Raw genomic sequence first — 18,857 nt, 5'->3', positions numbered from 1 at the left:
TGAATGATATACAATAGCAAATAAATAGAATTGCATAAATTAAAAAAAAAGTACTCTGCTCTCCTTAATTTAGCATTTAGATTATAAGACAATGAGTTCTTTAAAAGATCTTCCTTTTGAACAAAATGACATTTTAACTAAAACTGACAATGAATATAAAATTTTTAAAATTATTATAATTTGACACATTATAAATAAATGCAAGGTCTTAACAGCATCCCATGTCCCCAGTGATTATATTTTATCAACCATTATATTAACTAGAGAGAATACATCTTATAATACAAAATATTCCCTCTTGGAATAGTATTTCTTTACTGCACAAAACAATAAGCTGGAAATGAGAAAAAAAAATAGGATAATCAATTTCATTGTTTTTCATATCTAACTCTGAGGATATAGGCAATGATCCCATGGAAAAGTTGTTGAATTTGGATCCAGAAAGCTGAATTTAAGTCTTAGGTCTGTCATTTTCTGGCAATGTGACCATGGATAAGTCACTTAAACTTGTTAGCCTCAGTTTCCTCACCCATAAAATAATTTTATAGAGAAAAAGGTAACTTTGCCTCTGGCAAAGCAGGACAAAGGTTCGCATTGTTCATGAATGGATTTACATGGCCTGTAATTGGCATGAAAGGAGTGGAAAGGGGGCAGAGTCAAGATGGCGGAGTAAAACCAGTGACTTGCTTGTGCTCTCCCCCAAACCCCTCCAAATACCTACAAAAAAATGGCTCTAAACAAATTCTGAAGCAGCAGAACCCACAAAAAGACAGAGTCAAACAAATTTCCAGCCCAAGACAACCTGGATGGTTGATTGGAAAAGTTTATTGCCTGGCTGGGAGAGGATCGTACTTCAGTGTGGGCACACAGGCAAAGACCAGGCCTCAGCGAACCTGTAGTAGGTCCTCAGGGGACCTACAGGCACAAGCAGCTGTGGCAGTTTCCAGACTTCTCAACCCACAAATGCCAAAGACAATTTAGAAGGTCAGTAGGAAAGGTTTGTGACTGCAGTGAGAGAGAAGCCTGGTCCCAGTCCCAGTTCTGGCACAGCCCCAGGGCAGCAACTGCTTCCCAAGCTCTCAGTCCACAGACTGAGGCAGGAATCTCTTGCTTTTCCCTTGCTTGGATATGGGTCACAGTTCTGAGTGGTGGTTCTGGGGCAAGGAGGAATGCTGGCGTGGTGGAGCTCCTAGTGGCTATGGAGAGAGAATCCTCCTCACAGTTCCAAGATAGAAAAGACTGCTTGTGGTCACTCATAGACCAGAGCACAGACCAGGAAAGGAGTAAACACCTCACCCCTTATCATATCATCTTGGAAGAACTGAAAACTTATGGGTCCCTAGAAGTATCTCTGAAAACAGCTGCACAAAACCCCCAAAGTTTGGGACAGTACATTTTCCACACTGGAAGCAGACCCCGACCTTAACAAAAGGTTTAAAACTCAAGTAATTGCCTGGAATACAAGTAAACCACCCAAAAAAAAGTCAGACCATAAAATCTTTCTTTGGTGACAAAGAAGATCAAAACAGACAACCAGAAGAAGACAATAAAGTCAAAGCTCCTACATCCAAAGCCTCCAAAAAAAATATGAATCAGTTCCAGGTCATGGAAGAGCTCAAAAAGGGTTTTGAGAAGCAAGTAAGAGCAGTAGAGGAAGAACTGGGAAGAGAAATGAGAGTGATGCAAGAAAATCCTAAAGAAACAAGTCAACAGCTTGATAAAGGAGACTCAAAAAAATTGAAGAAAATAACATTTTAAGAAATAGCCTAACCTAAATGGCAAAAGAGGTCCAAAAAGCCAATGAGGAGAAGAATGCCTTAAAAAGTAGAATTGGCCAAATGGAAAAGAAATTCCAAAAGCTCACTGAAGAAAATAATTCCTTAAAAATTAGAATGGAGCAAATGAAAGCTAGTGACTTTATGAGAAATCAAGACATTGTAAAACAAAACCAAAAGAATGAAAAAATAGAAGACAATGTGAAATATGTCACTGGAAAAACAATTGACCTGGAAAATAGATCCAGGAGAGATAATATTAAAATTATTGGACTATCTCAAAACCATGATCAAAAAAAGAGCCTAGACATCATCTTTCAAAAAATTATCAAGGAAAACTGCCCTGATATTCTAGAACCAGAGGATAAAAAAGAAATGGAAAGAATCCACCAATCACCTCCTGAAAGAGATTGCCAAAGGAAAACTCCTAGGAATATTGCAGCCAAATTCCAGAGTTCTCAGGTCAAGGAGAAAATATTGCAAGCAGCCAGAAAGAAACAATTCAAGTATTGTGGAAACACAATCAGATTAACACAAGATTTACCAGCTTCTACATTAAGGGAACTGAGGGCTTGGAATATAATATTTCAGAAGTCAAAGATAGGATTACAACCAAGAATCATCTACCCAGCAAAACTGAGTATAATCCTTCAGAGGAAAAAAATGGACATTCAATGAAATAGAGGACTTTCAAGCATGCTTGATGAAAAGACCAGAGCTGAATAGAAAATTCAACTTTTAAATATAAGACTCAAGAGAAGCATGAAGAGGTAAACAGGAAAGATAAATCATAAGGGACTTATTAAAGTTGAACTGTTTACATTCCTGCATAGAAAGATGATATTTGTAACTCATGAGACCTTTGTCAGTATTAGAGTAGTTGGAATGAAAAAAATTATTAGTATGTAGATAGATAGATAGACAGACAGACAGACAGACAGACAGACAGACAGACAGACAGATAGATAGATAGATAGATAGACAGATAGATAGATAGATAGAGGGTACAGGGTGAGTTGAAGATGAAGGGGTGATATCTGGAGAATAAAATTAAGGAGTAAGAGAGGATTATACTGGGAGAAGGAGAAATAGAGAGTTTTACAGTGGAGGGGAAATGGGGAAAGGTGAAAGGGAATGAGTGAATCTTATTCTCATAGGATTTGGTTTAAGGAGGGAATAGCATACACACTCAATTGGGTATGGAAATCTATCTTACCCTACAGGAAAATAGGGGGAAAGGAGATAAGAGAGTAGGGGGATGATAGAGGGGAGGGCAGATTGGGGGAGGGAGTAATCAGAAGCAAATACTTCTGAGGAGGGACAGGGTCAAAAGAGAGAACATAATAAATGGGGGGGAGCAGAATAGGATGAAGGGAAATATAGTTAGTTTTTCACAACATGACTACTATGGAAGTGTTTTGCGTGACGACACACGTATAACCTATACCGAGTTGCTTGCCTTCTCAATGAGCGTGGGTGGGGAGGGAGGAAGGGAGAGAATTTAGCACCCAAAGTTTTAAAAACAAATGTTAAACATTGTTTTCACATGCAACTAGGAAATAAGATATACAGGCAATGGGTATAGAAATCTATCTTGCCCTACAGGAAAATAGAAGGGGAAGGGGATAAGAGAAGAGGGGAGGAGAGATACAAAGGAGGGCAGATTAGGGGAAGGAGAATTCAGAATGCACACTATCTTGGGGTAGGGGGAGGGATAAGATGGGAAGAAAATTTGGAACTCAAAATCTTGTGGAAGTGAATGTTGAAAACTAAAAACTAAAACTAAATATAAACTAAAAATAAATAAATTAATAAGATCTGGAGGGAAAAAAAGAGTGGAAAGGAGTTGAAGGAGTTTCTTACTCTAAAGTGAATAGTACACTGTGCTCAGGGAATGGAAGCTCAGATGTAATCAAAGAGGTTCAAAAGACAAATGTAACCCAGATAATATATGGAGGCTTCAAATTAAGATGGCAGTCTCAAAGATTATAGAGAATCCCAGAATTCCTATGTAAACCCCAGTATATCTGAAAAGGACCCCACAAAGACAAATAATAAATAATATCAATTCATCTAGGACTTCACAAAAGACATCCAGAAGGCAGAGAAGGCTGATAGAAGGGTCATACCAGGAAAGGCAGAAGGAGTTCATATAAACATGAAAGCCAGCGAAGGTGAGGAGAAGGGTTACCCAAAGTAAGTGAGCTTGAAATTCAATAAAAAAGCTGGGAGCCAGAAATGAGGAGAGGAGCCACTTCAAGAAAGCTATTTATGCCCATGATCAGGGAGATCAAAAAGGGGAAAATAAAAAGGGAGAGGGAAAATGTAAAAATCAAAGATCAAAATCTGGGCTTGGACTAGAGAAATGGGAACATGCCACTTAAATTACAGATTATTAGTAAATTACAGATTTATCTGTAACTAATCGTTGTTAACTAGATGGTGCAGAGTAAGCTAAATGGTACAGTGGATAGAGTGCTGGATCTGGAAGGACTGAGTTCAAATCTAGCCTCAGACACTTACAAGTTATATGATCCTGAAAAAGACACTTAGCCTCTGCCTGTCTCAGTTTCCTCATCTGTAAAATGAGGGTAATAATAACACTTCTTCCTAGGGTTGTTGTGAGGATCAAATGAGATAATATTTGGAAAGCACTTACCACAACGTCTGGCACATAGTTAGTGCTATATAAATGCTAGCCCAGGGGCAGCTAGGTGGCACAGTGGATAGGGTACTGGCCCTGGAGTCAGGAGGACCTGAGTTCAAATCTGGCTTCTGACATATAACACTTACTAGCTGTGTGACTTTGGGCAACTGCCTCGCCAAAAAAAAACAACAAATAAAAAAAATAAATGCTAGCCCTACATGGGAACCTTGTACTGCCCAATTTCAGTTAGCAGTCACTCAAAACAGAAGATAGCAGAGTGTATTAGAAAGCAAAATCCAACAGTAAATGTTGACAAGAAACACACTCCAAACAGGCACACAGAGATAAAATAAGGGGTTAGAGCAAAAGCTAGTAGGCCTCAGCTGAACACAAAAAAGCAGGAGAGGCAATTATGGTTTCAGTTAAGCCAATGGCAAAAATAGACTTAATTAAAAGAGATAAGCAAAAAAACTACATTTTGCTGAAAGATACTAGAGATGATGAATTAGTCTGAATACTCAGTATATGTGTTAAGTGTTGGCATAGAATCTAAATATATGAATAATAATAATAAATGAATTAAAAGAAAAAATAGAGTAAAACTATAATAGGGACCTCAGTGTACCCTTTCATCTCTAAATAAATGTAATTAAAAAAATAAGAAGGTAGTTAAGGATATGATAAACCCCTAACAATTACCTAAAAAAGAGTGGACATATTTTAAGATATGTGTGGCATCTTTACAAAAAATAACCATATATTAGAGCATAAAAACCTCACAAATGCAGAAAAGATAAAATATTTAGCGCAGCCTTTACTAACCACAATTGTATAAAAATTATATAAAATTATAAAATTATATTAAAATATATATTTACATATATTTATATAAAATTAAGTAAATATAAATTACATATAATGTATATAAAAATTTATATAAAAATTTGTAAAAATTAAATAAAATAAAAAAATTATATCTAACAAAGATTGCTGGGAAAAGTGTTAAAAACCAACTGAAAACTAAATAACTTAATTCTAAGGAATTGGTGGGTCAAAAAGGAAATCATGGAAATGACAAATAATTTTATTAAAGCTTATAACAATGAAACAACATACCAAAACTGAGGATGTAGTCAAAGCAATCTGTAGGTGAAATTTTATCTCTCTAAACACTTTCATTAACAAAAAGGATAAAGGATAGATTAATGAATTGTGAGTGTGAAACTAAAAAAAAAAACCTTTAAAACAAATATATCAAAAATGTCAATTAAACAAAATAGAAATCTTGAAAATCAAGGAAGATGTGAAACAAATTTTTGTATTAAATAAATAAATTAGGAGCTGTTTTAAAAAAATAAAATAGATAAGCCATCAGGTAATGTGGTTAAAAGGAGAAAAAAGAATAATAAATAACCAGTGTAAAAAATGAAAAAGGAGAATTCACAAAAATGAACAAAAAATAAAGGATATTATTAGAAATCATTTTGCCTAACTATGTACCAATAAAACCAATAATTTAAATTATATAAGTGAATATTTGCAAAAATATATAATAACCATATTAAAAGAAAAAAGAATTTAAAAGAATTTGAAATTTAAAATTTCTTCTGAGTCTCAGAAGAAAGAAAATGAACAAACTATAAATAATTACAAGGGAAAAATCCCAGGACCAGATCGATTTACAAGTGAATTCCATCAAACAATTAAATTCCAAAATGATATAACTTGACTGCAAAAATAGCATAAGAAGGGAGTCTACCAAATTCCTTTTTTGATGCAATATGGTTTTGATATCTAAACCAGGAAGAGTTAAACCAGAAAAAAAAAAAGACAAAGAAGAAAACTATAGACCATTATCTAATGAATATTGAAGAAAAAAATTTAAATAAAATATTAATGAAGGAGCAGCTAGGCGACACAGTGGACCACCGGCCTAGGAGTCAGAAGGACCTGAGTTCAAATCCAACCTCAAACATATAACACTTACCAGCTGTGTGACTCTGGGCAAGTCACTTAACCCCAATTGCCTCACCCAATAAATAAAATAAAATAAAATATTAGTGAAGAGGCTATAACAATATATCACAAATATTATATACTATGATATGGTTAGATTTATAACAGAAATGCAGGGCTGGTTTAATATTAGGAAAACTACAAACTTACTAAACATATTAATAACAAAGATAATAAAAATCATGGTTATACTAATAGATGCAAAATAGCTTTTGAAAAAATACAACTCTCATATCTCTTTAAAATACTCACACACACACACACACAAATATACAGGAATTTTCCTTAGGGCCTTTTCCTTAACATGGTATATATACTATGTATCTAAAATCAATATCTAGCATTATACATAACATGGATAAACTAGAATTCCCAATAAGACTGGGGTAAAGCAAGAATGTCATATGTTATCACTTATATTTGACATAGTACTTAAAATAAGAGAAGAAAAAGAAATTGAGGAAATAAGCATAGGTAAAAAAGAAACAAAAATATCTCTTTTTGCAGATGATATGATGGTAAATTTACATAACCCCAGATAGTAAGAGTTAATTGAAGCAATAACTCCAACAAAGTTGTAGAATATAAAATAAATATGTACAAGTCATCAGAATTCTGTGTAACACCAATAAAAAGCAACAAGAGGAAATAGAAAGAGAAAGTCTATTTAAAATAACTATAGAATTATAAAATACTTGGGAATCTAACTAGTCTTAATACAGTTTTAGGCTATTAAAAATTAAGCTGCTAAAGCAAAAAAAATGCACTAGGATTTTTGAGAGACTATATAAATACCATTATGATACACTGTTTACAGAAACAATGACAAACACATAATTGGAGAAATATTAATTGCTCATGAGTAAGCCTAGCTAATATAATAAAAATGACATGCTACCTAAGTTAATTTATTCAATGTTATGGCAATCAAATTCTCAAAGGATTACTTTATAAAGCTAGAAAAAATAAAAATGAAATTTATGTGAAGAAAAAAAATCAAGAATCTCAAGGGAAATAATGGGGGGAAAGGAAGACAAAGGGGGCCTAGAATTGCCAGATGTATTAGAAAATAGTAATTCTCAAAATAAGTTGGTTCTGGTTGAAAAAAATAGAAAGATTGATCAGCTCTTCATTCACTCTGACCTTACATTTCCATGTTTGTTGTCAAATCTTGTTTCTCCCTGAACAATATTTCTTATATGTGTCCTTTTCTTTCTACTCGCATAGCTACTGCCCTAATTCAGGACCTCCTCACCTCATGCTTGGACTATTGCAATAGCCTACTGGTTGGTCCCACTCTCTAGAGACTCTCCCCAATACAGTCCATCCCCCTTTAAGCTGCAAAAGTGATCTTTCTAAAGTGTAGGCATGAGCATATCACCTCACTGTGCAATAAATTCCAATGGTACCCTATCACCTCCTATACTTGTCATACTTGGCCCCCACACCACTATTTCCTAGTTTCCCCGACTTCCTTTAAGTTTAGTTCAAAGTCCACCTTCTAAGAAAGCCTTTCCTGATCCCTATCACTACCCTTTCAGATTACCTACCTTTCATTGACTCTGCAGTTATCTTGAATGTATATAGTTATTTACATATTATACATCTCCTCCTCCCAATAAAATGTGAACTCCTCAGTTAAAGACTATATATCCAATATTTAGCACAGTGCCTGGTTAGCAGTTAGTAAATGTTTGTTGACTAACTGCTGTGGAATGCCTACCCAAAATGCTGGAAGCCCTTCTTCACATCTTCTAATATTCTAAGGGTCCAATTGAGCATCTATTATCTTTTATTCTTGCCACATGATCACTTTGCTCTCAAATTATATATTTTATGAATGATCTCTTTTTGCTACTTCTCACTTTACAAGTGATTTTTGGCAATATACCATAGCGTAGTTACAACCACCACACATCATTCCATTGCCTTCAGAATCACCCCAAATTCTCATTCTTTAGATACTATAGTGTTCTGTAATTGACATCCCTATGGCCTCAGAATAGTAATGAAATCATCGGTCCAGTACAAAAAGAGTTTAAATGGACTCTCTAGAGAAATAGTATAATGTAGTAGATAGCGTTAGATTTGAAGTTAGAAATTATTGAGTTCAGATTCTACTTCTGATACTTATTATCTGTGTGACCCTTGGTGCATTTAATCTTGGGTAGGTTTTAGTATCAGAGAGCAGCATAGGATTATTGGAAATACTGACTTCAAATTCCCAAATGAAATCTATCCCATTCTTTTTCTCCTATTCAATCCTGAACCCAGCACAACCATTTGCTGTTCTTGTCCAAGATTTATACATGGATAGACGGACTAAATATTTTATTGATCCAACTGCATATCATAACCTGGAAAATAGGCATTTTGATCTGATTTGTTTTCCTAGCAAGCCAATTTGGCTGGATGATAGAGCACAATCAGGTGAAAAATAAATCTGGAAAGGTAAGTTGGAGCCTACTTGTACAAAGCTTTGCATATTAAAAAGAAGTTATATTTGATCCTTGTGGTAATAGGAAATCATTTGCACTTACTGATCAAGGGAGTGATATGATCCTGCCTGTGCTTTTGAAATATTAATTTGATAGATGGAGGTGGAGAGAGGCAGAGAGACTGGAGACTGGGAGACTGATAGGCAAGAATGGAAGAGTGATAAAGCTAGTCTGGTGGCTGTGTCAGTGGATAGAAGGAAATGGATGTGAGATAAAATGTAGGATAATTTTGTTTTGTTGTATCTCATAATATGCTTTCTTCAGATTCATTTTCCTTGTCACCCCTTAGGAAACTCTAGGCTCACATGGACTCTAGATTCTCAGGATTAATTCAGGTATGAATCTAGAACCTGACTTCATGTGTCAATTTTTTTCTTGGGCTCATTATGCCCCCATCCTCGATTAAAATCTCTAAAACAAAGCTTAGGTATGACTTATGTCAAGGTGTCCCCAAACATAGGTAACTGGGTCTTGTCCCACAATGATAATCAATGTACAATATGGATATCAAGTATGAGGTATATTATTACACACACACACACACACACACACACACACACACACACACGATTAAGGACACACCAGAATCGATGATCAAATATAAAATTCTCTGTCTGGCACTCAAAACCCTTCATAACCTATCCCCCTAAGCTCCAGTCTGAAAATTCTTCTCCTAATTTCCATCCTGATACCAGTCTGACAGTACAAGGGAGACAAAGGGAAAAAAGAAAAAGGATTAATGGTGTAGGCCATTTCAAACTTGGATTTTATAAACAAGATGAGTTCAGCCCAGATACTTCAACAAGAGTTCATCCTCCTGAGCCTCCATCAACCAATCACAAGCAAGCAGATCATTGGTCACCAAGGACCAATCTCTGTGTCTTTTCAGTAAGGGAATAAGGTACATGTTTATCTCTATGGCATCTGTTGTTTCTGATGGAGAAACTCCGTCCCCATAACTTATCGTTGATGAGATTACACATAAAATTGATCAGGGGGTCTTCCTGATCCCTTCATTAGAAATGTTTCAGGAGATGATATTGCTTTTAATTTTCGACCAACCTCCTGTGTAACATTATGCAAATACATTTGTATTCTGTATTTCTCTTGGTGGTGGTATCTCTCTACTTGTTAAAGTCAAGTTCCTGCTAACTAAAGTGGTAACTGGGCTCTTTCTGTCTCTATAAAGTGGCAATAGCTACAATTTACTTTAACTACTATAGGATTTGGTAATAGTTTACATTTTTATATCACTAGCTTCTTAAAAATAAGTCATTTGGAACTACTTTAGTTATACACATTATAAGTTTATGATAAAATATTTGAAATAAGTGTTTATTGAAATGTCATTTTATCTTTATGCTTTTTTTTTTCTAGTTCAGTGGTATTTTGACCTTGCCTAATGAGTCAGGTCTAACTGCACACAGACTCTGATTCAGGAATGACTCCCACATTGGTAAAAAGCCATTTCCTGCCTGTTAAAGTTAAGTCCCGTGGTTTCCAGTTTGAGGACTCCTTTTTTTTTTAATGTCCAAAATTCTGTGAACCCTCACATGGTAGTAATTGTATTATTATTATTATCTATTGATTGAGAAAATATATGAAAAAACCTATTATAAATTCAGCAATGCTTTTAAATGAATTTAAACACAATAGAATGCATGTACAAAATTCTAGAACAGATTAGGTACAAGATGTATTTTTTTCAGTCTAGAGATGAAATGTATGCTTATTTAAAGGTAGCTAGGTGGTATAGTCAATAAAATGTTAGTCTTTAAGTTAGGAAGAATGGAGTGCAAATCCAGCCTCTGGCACTTACTTGCTATGTGGCCTCGGACAAATATCTTAACCTTTACCTGCCTCAGTTTCTTCAAATGCAAAATGGGAATAATAACAGCATCTATATCGCAGAATTGTTGTGAGAATCAAATGAGATAATATTTATAAAGAGCTTGGACAGAGTAGTTCCTAGTGCGTAGTAGATACTTAAATGCTTGTTTCCTTCCTTATTTATTATATACCATCATGCAGCATATTTTTAGAGCTAAATAAAGATTAAAATGATAACACTTGCTGGGCTTTTTCCAGTAACTCTGAGACCTCCCCTATGGAGGTTCAAGGCTCACAGTTTGGGAGACACTTGTGTTACATGTGATTGTAGCTTTAGAACTAGAAGGAGCCTTGGAAATCACCAAGTCCAGCTTTCTCCTTTCACAGGTAACACCCATAAAGGTTAAATGACTTGCCCAGTAAATAGCAAAGCTGGGATTTAAACCTAGGTCTTCTAACTTCAAATACTTCCCTCTTCTCTCTGTGCTATGCTGCCTTTCTCTTCAGTGTCCACTCTCTCTAGTGCCTTCTGACTCTTATTGATGAAAGTATAAATAATATGTAGCCATAAGCAATCTAAGAAGTCTGCAATCATTAGCTTCTCTCATTTCTCAGTATTGAAATGTTTTCCAATATAGTTTTTATCAGCCTTCCCTATGCCCAACTTCATATCAAAGTGAAATTATATGTTAACTTTGTTTCCAGGATCTAATCACAGAATCAAAATTTTAGAATTGTAGGGAGACTTGCAGCAGCATCTAATCCAACCTATTTCAGAAATAAATCCTTCCTTTCCCATAGACAACAACATCCAGCCTCTTCTTAAAGACCTACAATGAGGAGGAATCTATCATGTGCCAAGGCAGGCTATTCCACTTTGGGACAGCTCTATTTGTTCAGAAGTCTTTCTTGACATCAATCCCACATTTGTTTCTTTGCAACTTCTGTCCCCTGCTCTAGGACCAAACAGACCATCTAACCAATCTAACTTTCCTTCTTTGTGACAGCCCTTAAAACACTTGAAGACTGATGTCAAATCGCCCTTAATAGTTTTCTCTTCTCCAGGCTCAATTTCTCTGGCGTAGTTTTGTTGAATTATTTTTAGAATTTCTTTGAGGTACAAGCTACATTTATCTTCTTGGTAATTTTTTTGCTCATCATTAGCATAATGAGGAAAGAGGATCAAGTGTCCCATGAAATTATGTTTTTGGGGGGTTTTTTTGCCTTTTGGACCACAATGAAACTAACTCTGTCAATTCCCTTATTTACTTCTCCAAAAAGAATTTTTGTGCCACTCTTCAATGTCAATATACTTCAGTACTATTATATTCTAGTACTCTTATTTAGAACACCAACAGTCTAATTACTGTACATACTCTAAAGAGGTACAAAAATTAGGACTATTATTGTTATTATTTTAGACAGTATAAAAATTATGATTTTTTAGCATTTTTGTCCCATTTCCACCATCCAATAGTGATGATACCTGCAAAAGAAGGTATTTTCTTTTATTTCATATATTGCTATGATCAAAGAATTTTTGACCTATTTTCTTCCTACTGCTGATAAACCCTGTGAAATTATTTTAGCTGGTTATTATTATTTTATGTGTCAAATCACAAAATATATAGCTTGGAATAAATACAACAGCTGAAGTACAATCATCTTTCCAAAAAAAATCCTGACAATCCAAGCACAACAGGGCCTGTGAAAAACCTTTGACATTCGTAAGTCCACTCATCTTATATATCCTTCATGAATTTTCTTAGTCACATAACTCTGAACTACTAGGTTTAGACTGGAACCAGCAATGGAAATGCTGAAGTATTGCAACTGAGTTTATTTTTATGAGATTTCCAGGCCAGTTGGCAGGCCTCAAATGTTTGACTAAACCACCCAGACTGCATAATACTTTTCAGGTCTAAACCCCAAATTAAGTAGGGTTCCATCCAACATTAACCAGAGTATTTTATTCATACTACAATATAAATGAGGCAAACAAAAAATGAAATATTTTAAACCATGCAAAACATTATTATTTATGTATACATACATGGATATATAAGCATATATCTCTGTGTGTGTGCGTGCTGGTAACATTTACAAATTTTTCATTAGTAGTTCCTCATATCATTCTCAATGAAGTAGTACAGTAATATATTATTTGTACAAATGTGCAAGTGATACAGAGAAAATGGAAGCGAGAGAAATTCCATGATTAAATGAGACCGCTGGGTAGGATTAGAATTCAGAGCTCCTGAATCTACATTCTCTACCAAACATTTCCTGTTATTGAATTCCTTTGTATTCCTAGGCCATTTCTTCCAAGTAAAAGAGGAAAATCAATTTCATAAAGGTTTGTAAACTATAAGAAAAAAATCTTTAAAACAGTTAACAAGACTCTCAATTATATAATATAAAGATGCTAACAATCAATCAATCAACAAACGAATACTTATTAAGCACCTGCTAAGTGCCAGGCACTGTGCCAAACACTGAGGATACAAATACAACCAAAATTAAAAACAGTCCCTGCCCTCAAGAAGCTTACATTCTAATGGAGGAAGACAACATATAAAATAGTCAGGGGAGATGAAGAGGGATCCTTTCAGGGGCATGGTGATAAGGTCTGCATAATTAAGTTTAGCTAATCTGGGCCCTTCCTCAAAATGGAGGTTCCTGAAGGAACCAAATCAGTAGGAGAATGGGTCCACAGAAACATTGAAAGAAGATAACTGAAGCATGATGGCAAAGTCTGGAGAGAGAAGCATGGTTGGTCTGGCCTATTCCTCAAAACAGAGTTCCAGAAAACACAATAATATCATTATTGATCCATATTTCTTTTTATACTTCCATTCTCCAAACTAGGTATGTGTTAATTGAGATATCAACCTTCATCATGGCCATCAGAAAATGAAAAGTCATTTGGATTTCCTTAATTATATTTGAATTTCACATCTTGAATTTTTGCATGCAGTAAGAGTTCTTGACTTGTTTTATGTTGTGGACCCCTTTGGCAGTCTTGTGAGGCCTATGGACCCCTTCTCAGAATAATATTTTTAGATGCAAAAAAATAAAATATGTAGGATTACAAAGGAAATTAATTACATTGAAATTAAAATTTTATTTTTTCCCATTCAAGTTCATTGACTTCCTTAAATCTATCCATGGCCCATGGGTTAAGAACCTCTACACTAGAGATTTGTTCCTCAGGGTTCCCAGGAATTGAAGATTTTGGACACCAACAAAATATATTGTGAGTTATTTGGTATCATAAATGATGTATATAAGTTGAAAGAGATCAATCAGCAAAGCATATATCACCTTCACCTAAGGGGTAAAATACCCCACAGACCAGGTAAAATACTGAAGGAGGCTGGCCCCTAAAGAGAGAGGTGAGGCTCTTCCCCCCCCCCCTTTTTAGCTCTTTATACCCCTAACCTGGAACTAGAGAACCATTACTTAAAGATTAGGTTTGGCTCATGTCTAGAGTCTCTCCAAAAAGAGAGACTGGAAAAGTCCTTATTGTACAATATGAATCAGGTATAGGGCAGCTATTTATTTCCTCCACACAAAAGAAATGTTTCATCCAAGAGACACACAAGTACGCATTAGTAAATGACTTTCATGTAATTTCCCCACTCCTTCCCTTGGATCTTACTCACTCAAACTATGCCACCACTGTCCAATTGGATCTCCCACAGGAAGGGACTTCGCAAGACTCCATTGCTGGGCTTTTCCTTAATTAGCTAGTATAGTCAGTTGCTTAGCAAAGGTATTGACTAAAATAGCAACACAAAGACAGGAGTTATAAAACATTTTGCCCAAATATCAGGGACATGCTCTCCCACAAATATACTCAGCATCCAGGAGAGGGAATAAACTTAATGTACACTGGTAGTGAGACACATGCTTTGGGCATATGTGTGGCTAGGAGGTTGATACTTAAAATATCAAGACACTAAACATTTTGTGGGACTGTTAAACTGGCATTTTTGCCTCCACCTCACCTCTGTAGTATCCAATTAATTCCCTTCAGGTCCAGGTCCCCCCACCCAAGCCAATACAGGGTTGACCTTTCTGTTGGAGGTCATCGACTCTTCCAAGAAGCCCTGTAGAGGATCTATAGCACACCTCTCATAGTCTACTGAAACCAGCTGAGGACCCAGGACCTCCTAATATCTGAAATTCACAAGGCAGCCTACAAAGATAGAAATGTTCATCTCAAGATCCTTGCCCAGTCATCTATGCACACGAAAGAAACACCAAGCAGAAGAAGCAACCTGGGCTTTGAGATTCAGTTTGAAGCTCACTTGGGCACAACATGGGCTGTCATTTGCAAGCCTTTTTCCCATTTCTTCTGGGTTAGGGAAGAGCATTCAAAGGCTCCTAACATCTTTAGTAGACACAAAAGGATAGATTCAGAAGGTAGAGGTCACTCCTTTCAAAAGTTCACCAAGTCAATGGCTCTTCCTGCTTAATGGTCAGTAAGGGATTCAGTTCACCGTTGCAGTAGTGAGCCAGATACATCCCCAGAAGTTGGCAAGGGAACTCAGCATACCCTTTTATGAGATAAGACTTGTAGTTATATCCTCAGCACTTAGCACAGTTCCTGGAGATGCTGGTAGGTGATTTAAAAATTCTTGTAAAATTGTTAAATTTGGGCTGACTGTGTTTGATATTGGGAAAATGATACTCTATTTGAAGCATTCCTTCCCTCATTTCTACCACTTTTTTTACTCTCTTTTTCTCTCTTCTCTCTCTAACCCTTCTCATTTTTTTCTTTTCCTCCCTCTGTCATGCCCCTCCCTAGTCCCTTCATTAAAGCCTAATGCACAATCTTTAATATTTTCCGAGACTCCTTCCCATTCCAATATATAGATATGATGTAAACTTGGTTACACAAAGTTAAGGAAGGGAATAAGACCCTCTTGTCTTCAGAAAGGAAGACAGAAATCAAAATTACCACCTTAATTTAAAAAGGGTGTTTGGTTCTGATCAAAGTCTATGATCAGAAAATTCTGGAGAGGAAATGGAATTATGAGAGAAAAGTCAATGAATTATTCATATCTTTTTATCTAGCCATTCTACTACTAGGTATATTCCCCCAAGGAAGTCAATGACAGAAGAAAAAAGTTCTTATACGTAATAAAATATTCATAATAGCACTTTTGTGACAGCAAAAGCAAAACAAAACAAAAAAAACTATAAAAACATAAGTACTCATCTTTGGAGGGAAAGCTGACGATATGTATGAATGTGTAGCACACCCTATGGGCTATCCTACAACTCAGATTTACAAATTGGATCCTTAAGGGGGTAACTATTCCCAGGTCAAAAGTACTCTGTGGATCTACACTCCTAAAACTATAGTTCATGAGCCTCTCTTAGTGTACTTACCTGTCAACCAGTAGACACAATTAGCTCAAAGAAAAGACATTTACCCAAGATGTAGTCATAAAAGCAATAGCAACAACATTTTCTCCACCCTGCAATACAATCTGAGGTGTATTCTCCACTAACCATGCATAGCATCCATAGAAATATTGAGAACAGGCTTGGAACATGCTTACAGATCATGTGGTTAAGATAATTACCATTCTTGATATTGAAGGGTCAGAAAATCCCTTTCTCTTTCTCCCCTTCTTGTGTCCTCATGCTACTCCTTCTAAGTAAAGTATCTCTTTCTCAGGTTGGTCAGCTAGGGTCCCTCGGCTTGTTCTCTTCTACTCCATTAGTGATGGCCAAGATTGGGTCTCTTCTTTAATCACAGAGGTCTCATTTCTCAAAATTGTTTCCCGCTTCCAGACTGGCCAGCTCCCTGTTGGGTGCGGTTTTTCTTTCTGAGTGAATAGTTCCATTGTAAGACACCATGAAAAATAAAGAAAGGGAATGAGAAGACAGAAATCCCTCCTCTCCCAGAGGCAAGGAATGCTTCCATGTCAAGAGCTGTGTTTTTTAATAGTTCACTGTGTTCTCTGGTTCACACTCTTCAGGGCTATCTTCTGCCTCAATTGATTCATAAGGGATTATCATTTGCTTTTTAAAATTGCACCAGGACTGCAATTCATCCTTGGCCAACCAATTGGTTGGCCTCTAATTCCATAAATATTGATGAAAACTTCTTCAAACCTTAGAAAGGGGAAACCAAAGAGATACCCTTCTTTACAATCCATTTAACATCTTAATACTTTGTTATTCCTATTAGCTGTCCACTATCTTCTGTGATTTCATCAACTGAACTAGGGGAAATCAATTGATTGGGTATTCTGATGAATTCTCTGCCTCTCCCAACTACAAATATAATAGAACATTACTGTCCATAAGAAATGGTAAATAAAAATGATTCAGAAAAAGCATGAGAAGGGTATGAAATGAATAAAGAAAGCAGACAACAGTAAAGAGAGTATGTGTGCTCCCCAACCTGCTGCCCAACCCTCCTCCCAGCAGGAGGAGTAACCTTTGCATGAAGTGTTGTCTCACTGCACTTTTTTTTCCCCAATAAGATGGCTAGTGGGAAGATTGGTCCCATATTCCCCTCCTGGCTTGCTTTTGAAGAGAATATGATACCTGACAGAGTCTATCTTTTCCTTTGGGGAACCCAAAAAGATTTTGTTCTAAGTCTAAAAGGGCAAAGATCTAGGAAGAAAATTAACACAAAGTGAGGGAGCTGAGATCCTGTGCATGGCCCCTAGTCTCACGGTGCTTGCTCAAGCCATGGGAGAAAGTACTCCAAAGCAGCTTAGTCTTCTACATTGCATAAAATGAAGTCAAATTTGTGATTCTCAGTGACTAAGCGTAAGAAATCCTTTTTTCATGCAGCTCCTGACAGCTCCTGAACTGAGAATTGAATGTTTACATCATCTTTTGTCCCTGAGCTCAAAAAGGAGACAGAGAAAGAAGAATTGTAGCCCCAATGTACCTGGGGAAGGGTTAAATTTGAAATCTAATGGAATAGATGATTTATGTCTACATTACTAACTTTGATTTTATCCAAACAAACACTTAGTGTGAGATGCCCTAGAGAAAGAGGTGAATCAATTAAGCACATAGGAGGGAACACGAAGTGGAGGAGCTAGTGAGTGGGGCCCATACCCTCTAAGACTCTATAAATCCAAGCCAGATCCTTAGATTAGCAAGGCAGATGTTGTCAGCCACCAGAGGTAGAGCTGAGAGAAGGGAGGCAAAGTGTCATTACGTGATTGGTAGTTACTCCCAAAGACTTTTGTTTTGTGTGCAGCACGCAGAAAGAAACCAGGGATCAGCATTTGATTGACATCCCCCTATTCTTATTGCTAACGGGGTCAAATATATGGGCACAGCACATCCTCTGGTGAAACAAAAGAACACTATATCCATTAACTGCAATTATATAAATGACATCACTCGACAGCAACTGAACTCAATACCTGCTTTGAAACTTTTGTTGCTGACATTAAAGGATGAAACATACATCTCTACTCATTGGGGAGAGGCAAGGGTGTTGAATGTTGCATAAACTATCAGACATGCCAGCTTTTAAAATTAATTTTGCTTAATTAATTTTCTTTGCATGAGGGAGGACTTAATGTGGAGGAGTATATCAGGATATGACTGTAATATTTAAAAGGAATCATTAAAAATGGGAGGAGGATAAAGAACATTCATTAGCTAAAATCATTAGTCTTAAGAATACTACTATAGGGAGCAGCTAGGTGGTACAATGGATAGATAGAGCACCAGCCCTGGAGTCAGGAGGACCTGAGTTCAAATTTGACCTCAGACACTTGACACTTACTAGCTGTGTGACCCTGGGCAAGTCACTTAACCCCATTACCTAGCCAAAAAAAAAAACACCACTGTAAAGTCCTCCCCCAAGATAGCAAGAAAAAGACACTGAATTATTGAGTCAGAACAATACAAGCTCTGATGGGTCCTATAAAATTAGAAAGACTTTGAGTACTTGCCAAATGATGAACTATATTTATATTGTCCAGAGATTAGCCTAGTTAAATTCAGAGTTTATTCCCTGCTCAAGCACAAGGTGGTGGATTTTGTTTTGGTTTGGTTTTTGGTGGCAACAATTCTCCTTTAAATTTTTTTTAATGAACA

This window comes from Vombatus ursinus, unplaced genomic scaffold (assembly GCF_900497805.2).
Source record: "Vombatus ursinus unplaced genomic scaffold, bare-nosed wombat genome assembly UNPS02006779.1, whole genome shotgun sequence".
Classification (NCBI taxonomy): domain Eukaryota; kingdom Metazoa; phylum Chordata; class Mammalia; order Diprotodontia; family Vombatidae; genus Vombatus; species Vombatus ursinus.
Note: the sequence above shows the minus strand (reverse complement) of the source record.